Here is a 23,687-nt window from a genome sequence, read left to right on the forward strand (position 1 = left end):
GCCGTTCCTGTTAACACATCTAGGAATAAAACACTGCCTGAAGTATCAAGATATGGCTAGGATCAGGGGCAACTGACTGACTAGCTGGCAAAAGGGTTGAAGGTAAAGCCCACCATACAGCCTGCAAGTTTTGAGAGAGGACAAATGTTATTGGTAACTGTGGTAGTTCAGATGTGTGTGCATTGTACATGTTGATTAATCCCTGCAGTAGACCATGAAAGAATGAAAAGCAATTACAACACTGATATATGAAAGCTCCGGTCTCAGCTTTACGGGATGATATAAGATAATCTTTATTGAAAAAAAAGATAATCTGATAAACTTTTTTCTCCAGGTATGCTCCTTGATCAATATATGCAAAATTATAATTTTGTTGCTTCTTTTTATCGACCAGCATGCCATGCTCGCCGGGGTGTGGTGCGGTGGATCTGGGGGGCTTGGCGGCGGTGAGCTCTCCCTGTGTCTCTGTGGGTCTCGTTGACTTTGGAGCAAATATGTTTGCGCCAAAATTTGGATTCAGAAGGTTTATGTTTGTGTAATTTCAGTATATGGCTTCTGAAGAGGAAGTTTGTGTTAGGGTAATTTCAATTTTTGTGCAATGTTACAAAAAACATCTTCGCTTGCGGATCTAAGGCTTAAAGGACGTTGAGGGAGTCCTGGACTAGGGGGTGTCCGGATAGCCGAACTATCATCATCAGCCGGACTCCAAGACTATGAAGATACAAGATTGAAGACTTCGTCCCGTATCCGGATGGGACTTTCCTTGGCGTGGAAGGCAAGCTTGATAATACGGATATGTAGATCTCCTACCATTGTAACCGACTCTGTGTAACCCTAGCCCTCTCCGGTGTCTATATAAACCGAATGGCTTTAGTCCATAGGACGAACAACAATCATACCATAGGCTAACTTCTAGGGTTTAGCCTCCTTGATCTCGTGGTAGATCTACTCTTGTAATACCCACATCATCAATATCAATCAAGCAGGACGTAGGGTTTTACCTCCATCAAGAGGGCCCGAACCTGGGTAAAACATCGTGTCCCTTGTCTCATGTTACCATCCGCCTAGACGCACAGTTCGGGACCCCCTACCCGAGATCCGCCGGTTTTGACACCGGCATTGGTGCTTTCATTGAGAGTTCCTATGTGCCGTCGCAATCAAGAGGGATGCCTTTTCCCGTCTTTAAAGACGGCGCCGTCGTCAAGGGAGCTTTGGCCACCGGCCAAACTATCCGGCTAGGCGGTTTTCTTATGACCGCCTGTTCGGCCGCCGCTCCGACAATGACCTCTCAGGTCATCAAAAGTGATCTTCACGTCAACTCGGAATTCGCCGAGCAGCTAGATCCGATGGAGCTCTCCTCCGTAAATGAGCTCTTGGATCGCATCGCCGCCCTGGGAGTCGCTACATACTACGATCAGATTGGGCTTATAACCGATCTGAGAGAAATTAACTCTCCCCAGGCTACCCACCACGTTGTTGTGGTAGAGGAACAACGCGGCGACTCTTCTTCTATGTTAAAGACCAGTTATGTCCGGATTCCCGATCCCTCCATGCCGGATTCCCACGGAGGGACGGACGTCAGTCAAGTACTGAACCTAAAGTCAGGCATCGGACCAGATTTATTGGATAACATCCAACAATCCAAGCTTCCAAATCCGGAAACTTCTCGGCCTTTGAGCCTCAGATTGGGCGGGGTTCCAAATTTAATTCCGCCCGCCCACCCAAACATAAGCGATCTATCTCAAATACGGCAAGAGCCCGATGAAACAGCACATCATTACTGGGCCAGATTCCTCCTGGTTATGGACAGGATAAAGGACTGCCATGAGGAAAGCGCGATCTCAATTTTCTGCAACAATTGCACGGACAAGGGAATCATGAACGCCATAAGTCATCGCTTCGCCGACCTGGCAACCATAGTACAAAAATACTGTGCGATGGAGAGTGCCTGGAAAACCGAAACCAGGTTTTGGGACAATCCGGCCTTGAACACAACCCTAGTTCAAAGTAAAAGGGTGCGTCATACTCAAGCACCTGGGTTAAAAACCAAAAAGAAAAAAAACCCTAAAGGGCACGGAACCGTACTGGAGGGATGGCTCAACGGACCCTGCAAAATTCATAGTACAGAGGGCGCCACTCCAACACATAGCCTTCGAGCATGTTGGATACTACGGCAGGTGGCCAAAAGTGGCGAAGGTTTTCTAGCCCCGGGTAACCAGCCCAACAATACCAGTACGGTATTAACAGTCTTCGAGACTTTCGCATCAAATAATATGCGGAAACGAACAATCCGCAGCCTCGCCGAAGTCTACCAAGTAGCAACAACAAATCCATGGAGCGACACGGCTATCACCTTCAATGCCAGCGACGAACCTAAATTCCGAACAGCCCGAGCACCAACCGCATTGGTCCTCAGTCCGATAGTGGACGGCTTCGTCTTACCAAGGTACTCATGGATGGCGGCAGCGGATTAAACCTCATCTACGAGGAAACCCTCCAAAAAATGGAAATTGACTGGAGCCGCATTGAGCGAAGCAGCACAACCTTTAGAGCAATAATCCCTAGTCGGGAAGTACGCTGCACAGGAAAAATCACACTAAATGTAGTGTTCGGCTCACCGGACAATTACAGGTCCGAGGAGGTCACGTTCCAAGTGGTCCCGTTTGGCAGCGGATATCACGCCTCGTTAGGGCGAGAGGCATTCACAATTTTCTAAGCTATACCCCATTACGGGTACATGAAGCTTAAAATGCCCGGGCCCAATGGAATCATCACTCTTGTCAGTGATCCAGATATAGCACTCCGCACCGAAAATAAGACAGCCGCACTAGCCCTGGAGGCACTATCCGAAGCCCTAGCGGCAGAGGAACTCACTGCGCTGCGCTCCACGGTGGATAGGGACGACGTGATACTCGATAAGAGATCTAAGTCCACCTCTTTTAAACCAGCAGACGAAATAGTCAAATTCCAGGTCCATCCAACGGACCCCACAAAGACGACCTCCATTGGGGCACAATTAAACCCCGATGTAGAAGCCGCACTACGAGAATTCCTTCGGGAAAATTGGGACATTTTTGCCTGGCACCCTTCAGATATGCCAGGAATCCCACGCAGGCTGGCAGAACACAGCCTAAATATCCTAAAAGGATTCAAGCCAGTCAAACAGGCTCTTCGGCGATTTTCCGAACCCAAAAGACATGCAATGGGAGAGGAGCTAGCCAAACTCTTAGAAGCCGGATTCATCAGAGATATAAAACATCCGGACTGGCTAGCAAACCTGGTAATGGTACCAAAAAAGGACAAATCCTAGCGCCTTTGTGTCGATTTCAAAGACCTTAACAAGGCCTGTCCAAAGGATCCTTTCCCCCTCCCCCGCATCGACTAAATCATCGATGCTACCGCAGGGCACGATTCATTGTGCTTCCTCGACGCATACTCCAGATACCATCAAATCAAGATGGCGGAAAAAGATCAGGCCGCAACGGCATTCATTACTCCATACGGACCATTCTGCTTCAACACAATGCCCTTCGGACTCAAAAACGCCGGCGCAACATATCAGCGCATGATTCAGACATGTCTGGCTACCCAGATAGGCAAAATAGTGGAGGCATACGTAGACGATGTGGTCGTTAAGACCAAACACGTCGAAACTCTAGTAGACGATTTGAGGCTTACATTCGACAACCTCCAAGCATACGACATTAAGCTCAACCCGGAAAAATGTGTTTTCGGTGTACCAGCCGGAAAGCTCTTGAGCTTCATTGTATCCGGTAGAGGAATTGAAGCAAACCCAGCCAAGATCCGAGCTCTGTCATAATTGGATATCCCAAAAGACCTCAAACAAATACAAAAACTAACTGGATGCGTGGCGGCTCTAAGCCGCTTCATCTCCCGTTTGGGAGAAAAGGCACTGCCCCTCTATCGCCTCCTCCGGCGCACCGAACACTTTGAATGGACGGATGCTGCCACGACCGGACTCGAAGAAATTAAGGCCATATTGGCAACAAATCCGGTCCTGGCTGCGCCAAACCTAGGCGACCCGATGTTATTATATATCACGGCAACACATCAAGTTGTCAGCCCGGTACTCGTCGTCGAACGAGAAACAGAAGGGCACAAATTCCCTCTTCAAAAACCAGTGTACTACGTATCCACTATCTTAACTCCATGCAAGTCCCGGTACCCATATTATCAAAAGATAGCGTACGCGGTGTTCATGGCATCCCGGAAGCTGCGACACTACTTTCAAGAGTGTTCCATAACAGTGGCCTCCGAAGTACCTCTCAACGATATTATAAACAATCGCGACACGACGGGCAGGATTGCAAAATGGGCCATTGAGCTCTTACCATTTGACATAACCTACAAACCACGGCGAGCTATAAAGTCGCAAGTTTGGGCTGACTTCATCGCCGAATGGACCGAAGCCGAACTCCCTAAAGAGTACGGCGCATACTCCAATTGGATCATGCATTTTGACAGCTCCAAAATGTTGGCTGGCTTGGGGGCTGGCGTCGTCTTGACGTCCCCAACTGGAGACACAGTCCAATACGTACTTCAAATAATATACACAGACTCCAACAACGCAGCCGAATACGAGGCCCTTCTACATGGTCTCCGGATGGCAATCTCCATGGGTATTCAACGCCTAGAGGTGCGCGGGGATTCAAACCTCGCAATACCCCAAGTAAATGGAGACTTTGACGCCAAGGATCCGAAAATGGCAGCCTACTATAACGCCGTCCTAAAAATGTCAGCTCGGTTCGAAGGACTCGAATTCCACCATGTAGCCCGGGATAATAACCAGGCAGCAGACGTGTTGGCACGCATCGGCGCAAAACGCGATGCCGTCCCTCCAAACATCTTCCTAGAGCGGCTCTTTAAGCCATCCGTATTATGGGAAGAGGAGTCCGGAAATAACAACCCGGAACCAACTGCACCACCCAACACGGAACATTCTAACACAATCGGTGGCTCAGCCAATGAAATAACACCTTCAGCCCACGAAATAATGGCAGTAATTGCCCCGTGGACGGAACCATTCCTAGCCTACTTAATTAGGCAGGAACTTCCCGAAGACCAAAATGTGGCCCGCTGCATAGTTCGGCGATCTAAAGCCTACAAGGTCCATGAGGGAGAACTTTATAAGAAAAGCACAACCGGAGTCCTTCAAAGGTGTATCTCCGAAGAGGAAGGGCGAAATCTCCTGGCTGAAATTCACGCCGGACTCGGCGGGCACCACGACGCAGCCCGGGCCCTTGTAGGCAAGGCCTTCCGTACAGGATTTTATTGGCCGACAGCCCGGGTAGATGCTCAGGACTTAGTCCAACGATGCGTCGGTTCTTTGCTAATCAAAGCCACATGCCACCCACCGCCCTCAAAACTATACCCATCACTTGGTCGTTCGCGGTCTGGGGGCTTGACATGGTTGGACCCCTTAAAGGGGGAACCCACAAGCAAAAATACTTATTGGTCATGGTGGACAAATTCACCAAATGGATAGAGGCCAAGCCGGTTAAAACGGCAGAATCCGGACCTGTGATAGACTTCATATCCGGGGTAGTACACCGTTTTGGCGTCCCCCACAGCATCATCACTGATAACGGCACGAATTTCACGGCCGACGAGGTTAAACTCTGGTGCAAAAACATGGGCATCAAGCTCGACTACGCTTCAGTCTATCACCCTCAAACTAACGGTCAAGTCGAACGAGCAAATGGTCTAATCATGAGCGGCATTAAACCCAGATTAGTGCGGTGCCTCACAGAATCTAACACGCACTGGGTAGAGGAGCTCGACTCCGTACTCTGGGGGCTGCGGACCACGCCAAACCGCACTACAGGATTCACACCATTTTTTATGGTATACGGCGCTGAGGCAGTTTTGCCCTGCGATATAATTCATGACTCACCTCGCGTGCGCATGTACGAAGAAAGAGAAGCCGAGTTGGATCGGCAGGACAGTTTGGATGCCTTAGAGGAGGAGCGCGACGTGGCAAAATCCCGTTCCGCATTCTATCAGCAGCAGGCTCGAAGATATCAAAGCAGAGAAGTACGGGCCAAAACTTACAATGTTGGCGAGCTAGTTCTACGCCTGCCGGACAAGAAAAAGGACAAACTTAAGCCCAAATGGGAAGGTCCCTTCATCATCGACCAAGTCCTTACCGGCGGTGCATACCGTCTACGCAACGCATCTAACAACCGACTCGAGCTGAACCCATGGAACGCAGCCCGTCTCCGAAGATTCTACGCCTAGCGCTGGACTCCGAGTTCGTCTCCTTCCTCCGTCCACCTTTCATATTTTTTTCACTGTCTTTGGTTTCCCTCCTTTTTCCTCCCTCTTTCAGTAAAAGCCTTTGAGGGCTGATCTGCGCATTGTTCGCACACACTTGATGTGCTACTCGCACTCGTTATACCTGGGGGCTTCTTTAACAGAAGCTTATTTATACGGGCTTCATGCCCAACACATGCGTCATACTTCTGTTGGGGAACGTAGCAGAAATTCAAAAAATTTCCTACGAATCACCAAGATCTATCTATGGAGAGACCAGCAACGAGTAGAAAGGGGAGTGCATCTACATACCCTTGTAGATCGCTAAGCGGAAGCGTTCAAGTGAACGGGGTTGATGGAGTCGTACTCGTCGTGATTCAGATCACCGATGATCCTAGTGCCGAACGGACGGCACCTCCGCGTTCAACACACGTACAGCTCGACGATGTCTCCCACGCCTTGATCCAGCAAGGAGAGAGGGAGAGGTTGAGGAAGACTCCATCCAGCAGCAGCACAACGGCGTGGTGGTGATGGAGGAGCGTGGCTATCCTGCAGGGCTTCGCCGAGCACCTACGGGAGAGGAGATGTGTCACGGGAGGGAGAGGGAGGCAACCAAAGGCCTTAGGTATGATTGCTCCTCCTTTTCCCCACTATATATAGGGCCAAGGGAGAGGGGAGGGCGCAGCCTTGCCCCCTCCTCCAAGGAAGGGGTGCGGCTAAGGATGGGGAGGAGTCCATCCTCCCCAAGGCACCTCGGAGGTGCCTTCCCCCTTTAGGACTCTTCCCTCCCCAAGTTTCCTTGCGCATGGGCCTCTTGGGGCTGGTGCCCTTGGCCCATGTAGGCCAAGGCGCACCCCCTACAGCCCATGTGGCCCCCGGGGGCAGGTGGCCCCACCCGGTGGGCCCCCGGGACCCTTCCGGTGGTCCCGGTACAATACCGATGACCCCAAAACTTGTCCCGATGGCCGAAACAGGACTTCCTATATATAAATCTTTACCTCCGGACCATTCCGGAACTCCTCGTGACGTCCGGGATCTCATCCGGGACTCCGAACAACATTCGGTAACCACATACAAGCTTCCTTTATAACCCTAGCGTCATCGAACCTTAAGTGTGTAGACCCTACGGGTTCGGGAGACATGCAGACATGACCGAGATGTTCTCCGGTCAATAACCAACAGCGGGATCTGGATACCCATGTTGGCTCCCACATGTTCCACGATGATCTCATCGGATGAACCACGATGTCAAGGACTCAATCAATCCCGTATTCAATTCCCTTTGTCTAGCGGTATGGTACTTGCCCGAGATTCGATCGTCGGTATACCGATACCTTGTTCAATCTCGTTACCAGCAAGTCTCTTTACTCGTTCTGTAACACATCATCCCGTGATCAACCCCTTGGTCACATTGTGCACATTATGATGATGTCCTACCGAGTGGGCCCAGAGATACCTCTCCGTTTACACGGAGTGACAAAATCCCAATCTCGATTCGTGCCAACCCAACAGACACTTTCAGAGATACCCGTAGTGTACCTTTATAGCCACCCAGTTACGTTGTGACGTTTGGCACACCCAAAGCACTCCTACGGTATCCGGGAGTTGCACAATCTCATGGTCTAAGGAAATGATACTTGACATTAGAAAAGCTTTAGCATACGAACTACATGATCTTGTGCTAGGCTTAGGATTGGGTCTTGTCCATCACATCATTCTCCTAATGATGTTATCCCGTTATCAACGACATCCAATGTCCATGGTCAGGAAACCGTAACCATCTATTGATCAACGAGCTAGTCAACTAGAGGCTTACTAGGGACATGGTGTTGTCTATGTATCCACACATGTATCTGAGTTTCCTATCAATACAATTCTAGCATGGATAATAAACGATTATCATGAACAAGGAAATATAATAATAATCAATTTATTATTGCCTCTAGGGCATATTTCCAACAGTCTCCCACTTGCACTAGAGTCAATAATCTAGTTCACATCGATATGTGATTAACACTCAAGGTCACATCCCCATGTGACTAACACCCAAAGAGTTTACTAGAGTCAATAATCTAGTTCACATTTACCATGTGATTAACACTCGATGAGTTCTGGGTTTGATCATGTTATGCTTGTGAGAGAGGTTATAGTCAACGGGTCTGAACCTTTCAGATCCGTGTGTGCTTTACAAATCTCTATGTCATCTCCTGGATGCAGCTACCACGTTCTATTTGGAGCTATTCCAAATAACTGTTCTACTTGGAGCTATTCTAAATTGTTGCTCCATTATACGTATCCGGTATCTCTACTCAGAGCTATCCGGATAGGTGTTAAGCTTGCATCGACGTAACCTTTACGACGAACTCTTTTACCACCTCCATAATTGAGAAAATTCCTTAGTCCACTAGTTACTAAGGATAACTTTGAACGCTGTCCTGTGATCCATTCTTGGATCACTCTTGTACCCCTTGACTGACTCATGGTAAAGCACACTTCAGGTGCGGTACACAGCATAGCATACTGTAGAGCCTATGTCTTAAGCATAGGGGACGACCTTCGTTCCTTTCTCTCTATTCTGCCATGGTCGAGCTTTAAGTCTTAACTTCATACCTTATAACTCAGGCAAGAACTCCTTCTTTGACTGATCCATCTTGAACACCTTCAAGATCACGTCAAGGCATGTGCTCATTTGAAAGTACTATTAAGCGTTTTGATCTATCCTTATAGATCTTGATGCTCAATGTTCAAGTAGCTTAATCCAGGTTTTCCATTGAAAACACTTTCCAAATAACCCTATATGCTTTCCAGAAATTCTACGTCATTTCTGATCATTAATATGTCAACAACATATACTCATCAGAAATTCTAAAGTGCTCCCACTCACTTCTTTGGAAATACAAGTTTCTCATAAACTTTGTATACACCCAAAATCTTTGATCATCATCAAAGCATACATTCCAACTCCGAGATGCTCACTCCAGTCCTCAGAAGGATTGCTGGAGCTTTGCATACTTATTAGCATATTTCAGGATAGACAAAACCTTCCGGTTGTATCACATACAACCTTTCCTCAAGAATCGTCGAGGAAACAATGTTTTGACATCCTATCTGCAAGATTTCATAAATAATGCAGTAATTGCTAATATAATTCCAACAGACTCTTAGCAACGCTACGAGTGAGAAAGTTTCATCGTAGTCAACTCCTTGAACTTGTCGAAAAAACATCTTAACGACAAGTCGAGCTTTCTCAATGGTGACACTTACCATCATTGTCTGTCTTCCTTTCAAAATCCATCTGTACTCAACAACCTTACGACCATCAAGTAGTTCTTCCAAAGTCTACACTTTGTTTTCATACATGGATCCTTTCTCGGGTTTTATGGCCTTGAGCCATTTATCGGAATCCGGGCCCACCATCGCTTCTCCATAGCTCGTAGGTTCATTGTTGTCTAGCAACATGACTTCCAAGACAGGATTACGTACCACTCTGAAGTAGTACGCATCCTTGTCATCCCACGAGGTTTGGTAGTGACTCGATCCGAAGTTTCATGATCACTATCATAAGCTTCCACTTCAATTGGTGTAGGTGCCACAGGAACAACTTCCTGTGCCCTGCTACACACTGGTTGAAGTGATGGTTCAATAACCTCATCAAGTCTCCACCATCCTCCCACTCAATTCTTTCGAGAGAAACCTTTCCTGGAGAAAGGACCCAATTCTAGAAACAATTCATATTGCTCTCGGATCTGAATTAGGAGGTATACCCAACTGTTTTGGGTGTCCTATGAAGATGTACTTTATCCGCTTTGGGTTCGAGCTTAATCCTGAAAAATTTTCACATAAGCAGCCCCAAACTTTTAAGAAACGACAACTTAGGTTTCTCTAAACCATAATTCATACGGTGTCATATCATCGGAATTACGTGGTGCCCTATTTAAAGTGAATGTGGTTGTCTCTAATGCCTAACCCATGAACGATAGTGGTAACTCGATAAGAGACATCATGGTATGCACCATATCCAATAGGGTACAACTATGACGTTTGGACACACCATCACACTATGGTGTTCCAGGCTGTATCAGTTGTGAAACAATTTCCACAATGTCTTAATTCTGTGCCAAACTCGTGATTCAGATATTCATCTCTATGATCATATCATAGATCTTTTATCCTCTTGTCACGACGATCTTTCAACTTCACACTGAAATTACTTGAACCTTTCAATAATTCAGACTCGTGATTCATCAAGTAAATATACTCAATATCTACTCGAATCATCTGTGAAGTAAGAACATAACGATATTCACTGCATGCCTCAGCACTCATTGGACTGCACACATCAAAATGTGTTACTTCCAACAAGTTGCTATCTTGTTCCATCTTACTGAAAACGAGGCTTTTCAGTCATCTTGCCCATGTGGTATGATTTGCATGTCCCAAGTGATTCAAAATCAAGTGAGTCAAAACGGTCCATTTGCATGGAGTTTCTTCATGCATATACACCAATAGACATGGTTCGCATGTCTCAAACTTTTCAAAAACGAGTGAGCCCAAAGATCCATCAATATGGAGCTTCTTCATGCGTTTTATACCGATATGACTTACGTGGCAGTGCCACAAGTAGGTGGTACTATCATTACTATCTTTTGGCATGAACATGTGTATCACTACGATCGAGATTTAATAAACCATTCATTTTAGGTGTAAGACCATTGAAGGTATTATTCAAATAAACAGAGTAACCATTATTCTCCTTAAATGAATAACCGTATTGCGATAGACGTAATCCAATCATGTCTATGCTCAACGCAAAACACCAAATAACAATTATTTAGGTTTAACACCAATCTCTTTGGTAGAGGGAGCGTGCGATGCTTGATCATATCAAGCTTGGAAAAACTTCCAACACATATCGTCAGCTCACCTTTAGCTAGTCTCCGTTTTATTCCGTAGCTTTTATTTCGAGTTACTAACACTTAGCAACCGAACCGGTATCTAATACCCTGGTGCTACTAGGAGTACTAGCAAAGTACACATTAACACAATGTATATCCAATATACTTCTATCGACCTTGCCAGCCTTCTTATCTACCAAGTATCTAGGGTAATTCTGCTCTAGTGGTTGTTCCCCTTATTACAGAAGCACTTAGTCTCGGGTTTGGGTTTTACCTTGGGTTTCTTCACTAGAGCAGCAGCTGATTTGCTGTTTCATGAAGTATCCCTTCTTGCCCTTACCCTTCTTGAAACTAGTGGTTTCACCAACCATCAACAATTGATGCTCCTTCTTGATTTCTACTTTCGCGGTGTCAAACATCGCGAATACCTCAAGGATCATCATATCTATCCCTGATATGCTATAGTTCATCACGAAGCTCTAACAGCTTGGTGGCAATGACTTTGGAGAACCATCACTGTCTTATCTGGAAGATCAACTCCCACTCGATTCAAATGATTGTTGTACTCAGACAATCTGAGCACAAGCTCAACAATTGAGCTTTTCTCCTTAGTTTGCAGGTTAAGAAAGTCATCGGAGGTCTTATACCTCTTGACATGGGCACGAGCCTGAAATCCCAATTTCAGCCCTCAAAACATCTCATATGTTTCGCGATGTTTCAAAAACGTCTTTGGTGCCTCAACTCTAAACCGTTTAACTGAACTATCACGTAGTTATCAAAACGTGTATGTCAGATGTTCACAACAACCACAGACAACGTTCGAGGTTCAGCACACTGAGCGGTGCATTAAGGACATAAGCCTTCTATGAAGCAATGAGGACAATCCTCAGTTTACGGACCTAGTCCGCATAATTGCTACTATCAACTTTCAACTAATTTTTCTCTAGGAACATATCTAAACAGTAGAACTATAGCGTGAGCTACGACATAATTTGCAAAATCCTTTTGACTATGTTCAGGATAATTAAGTTCATCTTATGAACTCCCACTCAGATAGACATCCCTCTAGTCATCTAAGTGATTACATGATCCGAGTCAAACTAGGCCGTGTCCGATCATCACGTGAGACGGACTAGTCATCATCGGTGAACATCTTCATGTTGATCGTATCTTCTATACGACTCATGCTCGACCTTTCGGTCTCCGTGTTCCGAGGCCATGTCTGTACATGCTAGGCTCGTCAAGTTAACCCTAAGTGTTTCGCGTGTGTTTCGAGGCCATGTCTGTACATGCTAGGCTCGTCAACACCCGTTGTATTTGAACGTCTGAATAAAACACCCGATCATCACGTGATGTTTTGAAACAGCGAACTGTCGCAACGGTGCACAGTTAGGGGAGAACACTTCTTGAAATTGTTGTAAGGGATCATCTTATTTACTACCGTCGTTCTAAGCAAATAAGATGCATAAACATGATAAACATCACATGCAATCAAATAGTGACATGATATGGCCAATATCATTTTGCTCCTTTTGATCTTCATCTTCGGGGCTCCATGATCATCATCGTCACCGGCATGACACCATGATCTCCATCATCATGATCTCCATCATCGTGTCTTCATGAAGTTGTCACGCCAACTATTACTTCTACTACTATGGCTAACGGTTAGCAATAAAGTAAAGTAATTACATGACGTTTAAGTTGACACGCAGGTCACAAATAAATAAAGACAACTCCTAAGGCTCCTTCCGGTTGTCATACTCATCGACATGCAAGTCGTGATTCCTATTACAAGAACATGATCAATCTCATACATCACATATATCATTCATCACATCCTTTTTGGCCATATCACATCACATAGCATACCCTGCAAAAACAAGTTAGACGTCCTCTAATTGTTGTTTGCATGTTTTACGTGGCTGCTATGGGTTTCTAGCAAGAACGTTTCTTACCTACGCATGAACCACAACGTGATATGCCAATTGCTATTTACCCTTCATAAGGACCCTTTTCATCGAATCCGATCCGACTAAAGTGGGAGAGACAGACACCCGCCAGCCACCTTATGCAACTAGTGCATGTTTGTCGGTGGAACCGGTCTCACGTAAGCGTACGTGTAAGGTTGGTCCGGGCCGCTTCATCCCACGATGCCGCCGAATCAAGATAAGACTAGTAACGGCAAGCATATTGAACAATATCGACGCCCACAACTACTTTGTGTTCTACTCGTGCAAAGAATCTACGCAATAGACCTAGCTCATGATGCCACTGTTGGGGAACGTAGCAGAAATTCAAAAATTTTCCTACGAATCACCAAGATCTATCTATGGAGAGACCAGCAACGAGTAGAAAGGGGAGTGCATCTACATACCCTTGTAGATCGCTAAGCGGAAGCGTTCAAGTGAACGGGGTTGATGGAGTCGTACTCGTCGTGATTCAGATCACCGATGATCCTAGTGCCGAACGGACGGCACCTCCACGTTCAACACACGTACAGCTCGACGATGTCTCCCACGCCTTGATCCAGCAAGGAGAGGGGGAGAGGTTGAGGAAGACTCCATCCAGCAGCAGCACAACGGCGTGGTGGTGATGGAGGAGCGTGGCTATCCTGCAGGGCTTCGCCGTGCACCTACGGGAGAGGAGATGTGTCACGGGAGGGAGAGGGAGGCAACCAAAGGCCTTAGGTATGATTGCTCCTCCTTTTCCCCACTATATATAGGGCCAAGGGAGAGGGGAGGGCGCAGCCTTGCCCCCTCCTCCAAGGAAGGGGTGCGGCTAAGGATGGGGAGGAGTCCATCCTCCCCAAGGCACCTCGGAGGTGCCTTCCCCCTTTAGGACTCTTCCCTCCCCAAGTTTCCTTGCGCATGGGCCTCTTGGGGCTGGTGCCCTTGGCCCATGTAGGCCAAGGCGCACCCCCTACAGCCCATGTGGCCCCCGGGGGCAGGTGGCCCCACCCGGTGGGCCCCCGGGACCCTTCCGGTGGTCCCGGTACAATACCGATGACCCCGAAACTTGTCCCGATGGCCGAAACAGGACTTCCTATATATAAATCTTTACCTCCGGACCATTCCGGAACTCCTCGTGACGTCCGGGATCTCATCCGGGACTCCGAACAACATTCGGTAACCACATACAAGCTTCCTTTATAACCCTAGCGTCATCGAACCTTAAGTGTGTAGACCCTACGGGTTCGGGAGACATGCAGACATGACCGAGATGTTCTCCGGTCAATAACCAACAGCGGGATCTGGATACCCATGTTGTCTCCCACATGTTCCACGATGATCTCATCGGATGAACCACGATGTCAAGGACTCAATCAATCCCGTATACAATTCCCTTTGTCTAGCGGTATGGTACTTGCCCGAGATTCGATCGTCGGTATACCGATACCTTGTTCAATCTCGTTACCGGCAAGTCTCTTTACTCGTTCCGTAACACATCATCCCGTGATCAACCCCTTGGTCACATTGTGCACATTATGATGATGTCCTACCGAGTGGGCCCAGAGATACCTCTCCGTTTCCACGGAGTGACAAAATCCCAATCTCGATTCGTGCCAACCCAACAGACACTTTCAGAGATACCCGTAGTGTACCTTTATAGCCACCCAGTTACGTTGTGACGTTTGGCACACCCAAAGCACTCCTACGGTATCCGGGAGTTGCACAATCTCATGGTCTAAGGAAATGATACTTGACATTAGAAAAGCTTTAGCATACGAACTACATGATCTTGTGCTAGGCTTAGGATTGGGTCTTGTCCATCACATCATTCTCCTAATGATGTGATCCCGTTATCAACGACATCCAATGTCCATGGTCAGGAAACCGTAACCATCTATTGATCAACGAGCTAGTCAACTAGAGGCTTACTAGGGACATGGTGTTGTCTATGTATCCACACATGTATCTGAGTTTCCTATCAATACAATTCTAGCATGGATAATAAACGATTATCATGAACAAGGAAATATAATAATAATCAATTTATTATTGCCTCTAGGGCATATTTCCAACAACTTCCGCATGTACCTTTTACTCACCATTATATGCATCGATATGACTTAAGTTTTGGCCAAGCTGGGTTGCCTGGCTCCTGTGCTTACCCCTACATTCCCGATTGTTCGGCTAGGAGGTAAAGGGAGCACCTCTGCGATTGTTACTGCCGGGTCAGCCGAATGTGTACCTCAGACTGGGTGAAGCCGAAGGCTAGCGTTCTTAAGGGAATATTCGGTCGGTGACTTGAAAGATGATTTATTACTTATTTATTTATCTGCCCCCAGATGCTTTTTCTGCTCTTTTCGCAGTCCGGACATGCACTTTAGGGCATGCATCCCAGGAAAAGGAACCCCTAATGGAACTATTCTCCCTGGAAGATGTTTCTTACTAACCATGTAATATAACATAGCTAGTTGGGCACTTGTCTGATAAAGCACTTATGACCCCTACGCCTGGTCTTCATGCATGCCCCGGTTTTTGTATAACCGTGAGGGTATTCGGACACACTCCGGATTGTTGGGTCCCGAGGTTGAAGCGAAAAGGTCCGCAAAGACAAACGATCTACAATCCGGCTAGAAGGCATTTTACATGTCATTTTCAATTACATCGTCAAACTGACTGATTGTACTCCTCTTCAATCCCATCTAACAGGCTGTCTAGTTTACAGTCCCGTTGGGAATATTTCGCGGCCAACTCTACTTGGCCGTACATCAGGCTCACAGGGATCTCCTTCCCATCGGGCCCCACAGGTCCGACCTCGGCCATGTGGTTTGGATCAGCCTCCGTGTACCGCGTCTTCACCATGGCCCAGGCCTCCCTGGCGCCTTGACGGCAGACCGATATCTTCCACAGACGGAAGCGCTGCCGTACTCCCTGAAGCTTCTCAGCAAGCCCTCCAAGACCCTCGGGTAGGGAGACGGAAGGCCATAAGGCCTGAACGACGCCGCTCATCGCCTGCCGGACATGTTCGTGCAGTTGCAGCAGCTCGGGAAGAAGGTCACCCGTGGAACCAGGCATTTCCTCCGCCGGACGACCCGTGAGCACACCTACAGACACATTTCTGTCAATCGGCTTCCTCGCCGAACTCTTCTTTTCAAAAGAGTTTGCTCAAGCACTTACTATAAATGTCGCGACGAAGCCGCCGATTCTCCTTTACGGAGTTAGACAGCTGGACCCGGACATCTTTTAGTTCTTCGCCCAGCTGGGTGTTGGCATCTTGGAGTTTGTTCCTCTCCTGATGCACCCTCATAAGCACCTTCTCACCGGCCTTCAGCTGGCGCAGCAGATGTTGCTTGTACGGATCTAGTCCGGCACCCTCTGCAATATTATTGTCAGACTAAACGCACACGCCGCACTTCATAAACTACTTATCTTTTCGAAATATATATTACCAGAGGGGGTCTCTGTGGCTCCCCCGGCGGCGACTAGTGCGGCCTCAAGTTGGGCCTTGCATTCTTGAAGCTCCTGGGACAGGTGGGTATTCTTCTCCGTAAGATCCTGCATAACAAATGATCCTTAAATCAGTTAGTTTAACTATTTTAAGTCTTGGGGGCTACTGGCATATATAACTATTAAAATTCCTCACCCGTATGTCTTTCACATACTGCTCTGTGGCTCTGGTCAAACCATCTTGAGCAGCACGGAGGTGCGCGTCTCCCGCATTAAAGGCATTCAACGCCTCTGGGGAGAAACACGCGTCACGAAGAACTGTTCGACGGCGCCTGTGATTCATGGCACTCTCCACCTCAGACCTGGTGGCGGACAACCTGTCGGCATCCTCCGTTGGAGGAGCATCCGGCTCGCGCCTTGCGCTCGCCTCCCCCTCCGGACCAGGTGTTGGAGCCTGGCTAGCGGAGGCTTGGTTGGCAACCTCTCCGGGCACAGTCCGGCGAGCGCTCTTTCTCCTGGAAGAATCATGAGCATTAATATACCTCCCAGTAGTCTTTCCCCTAAAGACAATGGTGTGCCATACCTTTGCGGCGACGTTTCGATTCACGCCGCACTCCTCTTTCGCCTGCTGGGCCGCACTGACCCTGGTTGGTCAGTCGCCGCGGGCTCAGCTTCCCACCATAAAGGCACCTCCTGCGAAGCACCGTTGGTACACGGTGGTCAGAAATAAGCATTAAAGAAGTAATGGTGTCAGGACTTCGGTCGTACTCACCTGGGAAGCCGGAGATAAACCGGGGTAGTCAGCCGTAATGGCGACTAGAGCATTGTCTATGCTGAGTTGGTGGAACACCCCGTCAATCAGTTCCACCATTATGTCTGGATCCTCCCCGGAGGCCGGATCAAGGGATCTTCCCGGATCCTCGGGTTGTGGAGTCGGGCTTTCTATGCCCTCCACATCCCGGCGCAGTTCCTGCGTCGAAATCGTAAAGTAAGACACTTATCTTTGAAAGCACGGATCGGATATATAAACGTCCGCTTACCCAGCTCCGAGGGTTATTCATGGAGAATCCATTCAATGGACTCGTGCGGAGGAAGTCCTCCTTCTCCCCCTTGTACAAGCCGGACAGGATCTTCACCAGGTCGGCGGCCGATCCCGGCCCCTTGCGGCCATGACGGGTGGCGTCATTCTCCCCGTTGAAATCCCACATGGGGTGGCCCCTATATTGGAGCGGTTGCACCCCTCGCATAATGCATGTGGCCATGACTCCAATCATGGTCAATCCGGAATGGGCCAGTAACCTTATCCGGCCCATCAGATATTGGACGCTCCTATCATCTTCCCGTTGAGGGCTCCGCGGGCGCCAACTCAGGTGTTTCTTTAGAGGAGCGTTGCTAAACTCCGGGAGGCCAATCCGAACTGGATCCGGCAGCGGGGCGTCTTCCATATAGAACCACTCCGAAGGCCAGTCTTCGGACGCCTTCTTCGGGGTTCCGGATAGATATCCGGTCCCAGCGATGCGCCATATTTCGGCTCCGCCCACTTGATATATCGACCCCTTGTGAGAACGGGGTACGAGGCAAAACAATCTCTTCCACGGCGCAAAATGGGGCTCGATGCCCAAGAACAGCTCGCAAAGAGCTACAAAGCCCGCGATGTGCAAGATGGAGGCATGTGTGAGGTGGTGAAGTTGGAGTCCATAGAACTCCAGGAGCCCCCGGAGAAACGGATGTATGGGAAATCCGAGTCCCCTTATTAGGTAGGGGACGAAGCATACCCGCTCTCCTTTGGAGGGATTGGGGACGCTCTCCGCCTGCTTCCCACCCTTGTAGGTGGCCAGTCCGGCTCGAACCGGAACCATAAAGGCTGGGGGAAGGTATCCCTCTGCTTGGAGCGTCACTAACTCGCTATGCGGGACTGAACATCTCCTCCAATCTCCTGGCTGAGGACTGGGAGCGCGAGAGGAGGAGCCGCGTCGACTGTCCATGTTGGAATGGATTTTTGTCAGATGCGCTTCGATGAGTACTTGCGGAAGGAGGATGGTGTGATTCGGATCTGGATCCTCGCCTCTCTTATAGGCGGCTTATTCACGCAGCTAGGGGGTAAAACGTAAAAATGCCCTGGCTTTTCGCATTCATACGACACGTGGAAGAGGGCCATTATTGGACGTGGAAGCCAAGGAGCGCAACATTTATAAGGAAACCGGACACTATTCGGCAAACACATGGAATATGGAGGAGAACCCGCCTTGCAAACGCCGAAGACAATATACGCGCCGGACTCGTCGTCATTGAAGCCTGGTTCGGGGGCTACTGAGGGAGTCCTGGACTAGGGGGTGTCCGGATAGCCGAACTATCATCATCAGCCGGACTCCAAGACTATGAAGATACAAGATTAAAGAATTCGTCCCGTGTCCGGATGGGACTTTCCTTGGCGTGGAAGGCAAGCTTGGTAATACGGATATGTAGATCTCCTACCATTGTAACCGACTCTGTGTAACCCTAGCCCTCTCCGGTGTCTATATAAACCGGATGGCTTTAGTCCATAGGACGAACAACAATCATATCATAGGCTAGCTTCTAGGGTTTAGCCTCCTTGATCTCGTGGTAGATCTACTCTTGTAATACCCACATCATCAATATCAATCAAGCAGGACGTAGGGTTTTACCTCCATCAAGAGGGCCCGAACCTGGGTAAAACATCGTGTCCCTTGTCTCTTGTTACCATCCGCCTAGACGCACAGTTCGGGACCCACTACCCGAGATCCGCCGGTTTTGACACCGACAGCCGCTGTCATCGTCGCCGCCAACCACAAGCCCATCCACCCCCGAGCTCCCATCCCGACCCCGCCAGCCTCTACCGCCCGTCACTTGGGTCGGCGAGCGCGCCATGCCCTTCTTCTTCCTCCCCTCCTCCTTCTTCTCATCTTCCTCCTTACCTGACACTTTCTTCTCTTCTCTACAGATCTTCAAAACCGCTTGAGCTCGGCTCAGTTGATTGTTGCAGCAGACCTCTTGTTGCGCTTAAAGGCATTGCAATGAAGGCCACATTGCAAAAGCTATCCTATGGTTGCTTGCTATGGACCGTCCGATAATAGGCAAATCTTATGGTCGTAGAGGCGGTGGACGGCGGAAGAAAATCGGTCGATTGGGAAAAAGCGTTTCCTGCTAAATATTGGCTCCATCATGGTGGTTGTGTGTGTGTGTGTGTGTGTGTGTGTGTGTGTGTGTGTGTGGTAAGTATGGAGTGTCGAATCCAAGAAGCTAAAGGTAATATCAATATTCTCTCAGGTAACTAGGACACAAGAACCAAGACCTACGCAAAACAACACTCCACATTGGACGAAACCCTAGCCTCTTCTATTTTCAAGGAGGAATTGAAACAAACCAAATGACATTATGACGCACACCATACCAGAGAGCATCACCAAATAGAAAGCACTTGATCTGCAAGAAAAGGCATCACACACTGCCACCGCTTGAGAGCGTGAAGGATGCTCTCAAGGAGATGGACATGGAGATGGAGGAGATCGCGGGGGAGAGGAGGGGCCATGCTGATGCTATGCTGCAGCTGGCGTCCTCGCCATGGTGATCGGCGATTCGACGTCGTCTCATGTCACACTTGGTCGACCAATGTACATACAGCAAGGTACCGCTAGCTAGCTATGATGATGTGTTTGTGTGCACATCAGCTTTAACTTGGTGTGGCACGGCAATGGTGGTAGATGGAATGATGAGATATGGTTTGTTGAGCCCTTGGTTTGTGCCTGCGGCTACTAGTTTCAGTGCCAAACTGAAACTGAAATGATCTGCGGGCAACCAAACTGGGAAGTCCCGGCCCGGGGTGATCAGTCAAATCGTGGTAAAAAAAAGAACTTGCCCTCCAAATTCTACCCAGAAGCGAAGCATAAGATTTCATGGCCTGGCATTTTGACAAACACGTGGTGTGTTCACTGTAAAGGAGGCCTCTGACCTGCAGCCTGCTATCGCCGGGGAGGGATGGTGCTTGAGCCACCAGAGTAGGGGAGGGCCTCGACTGCATGCAGGAGGTAAGGGAAAACAACGCGCAGGAGGCGCGTGGTCGATCCATCGAGAACCAAGCAATCGAACGAGGCATGGCATCGAGATTTGTTAACGAGGTTCATTGGACATCGCCTACATCCCCGGGGGCCAGGGCTTGACTATGCATGGACGCTCCTTCCCCATTACACCATCACGATATTGCACACCGACCATCCGGGCACCGGCACACACCGTCGGCTTTTCCAACGTGTTTGTGCTACTATTATGTTGGTATAGGTTACATCGTATGTCTATCTCGCATTATATAGGAGGCATGGGATACAAGTGTTCTATAAAGACATGCTTCTACCTTATCTAAAAATACTACAACTCAGAGTCCAATTACAACCTTCCTTGTACAATATATCCGACACATTTCGAACAATCTGAAATCCCATAGCTACTTAGATCTACGAATTCAACTCTGCGGCGTTATACCGTTCAGGTTCAGGGCAGCTCCACACGCTTCGTCCGCAGAGTTCGGAGCTTGAGGGATCCCGAATGAGACCGAAATATGTGGTGCTCATCTATTATTCTCACGCTTTGCTATTGGCCTCAAACTTTATAAAAATGAAATACGCAAACAATCACTAGCCTATCTCTGATGATTCACGAAAGCATGTGTTAGTTAGCTTCTTTGGAATCGGTGTGAGAGTTAAAAGATCGGCATATCCTTTTCTAAAGCTCGTGATATGTTATTATTCTCTATCAGAACCACGTGGGGCGTGTTTGGTTGCTTGCATTACCTCCAATCAGGCCGAGTTAGGCCAAGAAAAGCGTGTTTGGTTGCAAACAGGGAGTCCTGGCTTGTATCGACACGAACCTTAAAGCTGCCCAGAGCCTGGCTCGCTGGAAACCCTTGAATCGGCAGTTTCCGGCGAGTCAGGCTGAGTGCGGCCCAAAAGGGAGGCAACGCATTTGCGATGGTGCAAGGTGAAATCGAGTGGAGATGACAGAAGATGGAAATCAACCGAGGCGGGGACGGTGCGAAATCTAGCCTCATTACCCTATTTACTCAGTCACCACTAACTCTAGGAGAAGCACTTCCTCTGTTATTAGCACCGGTGGAGGTGACTCGGCTCTGAGCATGCGGCAACGATGGAGGCAACGAACACGGCAGCAGAAGTTGATTCTCCCCATCCTCTTGGCAACGGTCTGGTCCTCCTCGACTCAGCCATGGCCCTCCCTTCCTCATCGTCGTCTCCGAAGCCGGTAAGAAACATGGAATCCCCCTCCCCCTATGTTAGGTCGGTTGTTAGGTAGTTAGGCAAGGTGTAGGATCGATTTCTCCATCACCTCAACCACAATGTCGTGGAGAATCTTCCCAGACAGTCGGCGATGAAGCCAGGTGGCGGGGTGCGCTCAGTTTCATTTCCGCGTGCGACTTTGGTTCGAGTTCTTTTATCCTCATGGGAAGCTCGCAGATCTCGAAAGTTCGCCTCGTGGGGTTATTTTTGCAACTTAGAGGATTCCTTGCTGGGGGCGAGCTTAGGGTTCCATGCACCCACTCGGTGAACTGAATCAATACCGCTGCCAAGCGGGAGCGGATCAAACCTTTACTTCTCTGTGGACACCATTGTGGTACAGGAGAGAGATGTCTAGTAGTGACCGGAGCGTGTCCCTGATCCTAAATTTGCAATGGTAGGTGTGAAAGGCCGGGCTTTGTCCGAGTGGTTTTGAACCGGACCCGTGTGAAGCAATTATTTTATATAAAATATTTATCTATACATACCTAAACATGGATATCAGCATATACAATCTATCTTTAGCTATTTTCTCTAAAGAAGGCCATCAATCATTGTATATATAGATTGGAACTAAAATTAGACTTGAGGATAAGGCATAAGGCATATATAATTAGAAGTGAAATTAATTATATGTTAGGATAAGCGTTGGTGCTAGACATTAATTATATGTCAGAATAATCATGTCAATGTTCACATACTTTTTCCTATAAATATGAATCAAGGAGATGCTCATAAACTCATCGTCTTCGTCTAGAAAGAAAATCACACATATATACTATTACGTACCTCATCAATCGATATGGCATGCTACCAGGAGAATAGTGGCAGAGGACTATCGGGAAGCACCAAGGTGTTGATATGTCTGTGGCTGCTGGCGCTATTTGTCCGGTCATCTGGTAGGGATTAAGACCATCATCGACACACAAACTGACTAATTTCCTTAAGTTGATTGCTAATTCGTGGGTATGTATGTATGTTGTTTTTGGATTTATATATAGATGCAGAAGAGGTGGGACTGAAAGGCTGTGAGTTCAATGACTGGAGCAAGACGTGGAACAAGATATGCGTGAAACGTGGCACTTGCAACACGCCCTGCAGAGCCGAGGGCTGGGAAAAAGGCGCATGCTTCTTCATCAATCACTGCCTCTGCTACAAGAACTGCTCCCCGTCCCCGGCTACTTGATTCATGTACTCACTATTGTGATGTGAGTGCATATATACTCCCTTAGTTGTCTTAGTTCATGTTGTCTTAGTTCAACATTTTGTTTTAGTCCAACATGCATGTATGGCTTAAGACAAGAGTAAATGGTCTTATATAGATGCAGGGCGTACATGCATGCGTTGTGACTACATTTTTTTGCAAAATAAAGTTGGGGCAGTATTCATCAACTGCAATCTTTTACCCGCTTTTAATTTGCTTGTGATGATGATTGGCTCTCACTCGCCACTTACCGCTTCGTGGTGACCGGAAAAACCGGAAAACTACACTGGTTTGCGCGCGATGTCCATGTACACCAATAGTGCAGCCAATCCTTGAGGTTGTATGGTAAGAAACATGAAACGAGATGTGATCATATCCCCCCATACATCCCTCCAATAGTGAAACATGAAACTGAATCATCTATGGTTGTCTCTAATCGTACAGAGTGTTGGACAGGAATTCATCGTACGTATAGCAAGCTTGTTAATGTAATATGAAACAGGACATGGCAAAGAAATGGATATTTACTGCAGGTTCTATTCATTTCGGCTATGTAATGTACATTTCCATGCATGTTTGGTTGGTACAAACTGTCTAATTAAGAATGACATGCAAC

This window comes from Triticum aestivum, chromosome 2B (assembly GCF_018294505.1).
Source record: "Triticum aestivum cultivar Chinese Spring chromosome 2B, IWGSC CS RefSeq v2.1, whole genome shotgun sequence".
Taxonomy (NCBI): Eukaryota; Viridiplantae; Streptophyta; class Magnoliopsida; order Poales; family Poaceae; genus Triticum; species Triticum aestivum.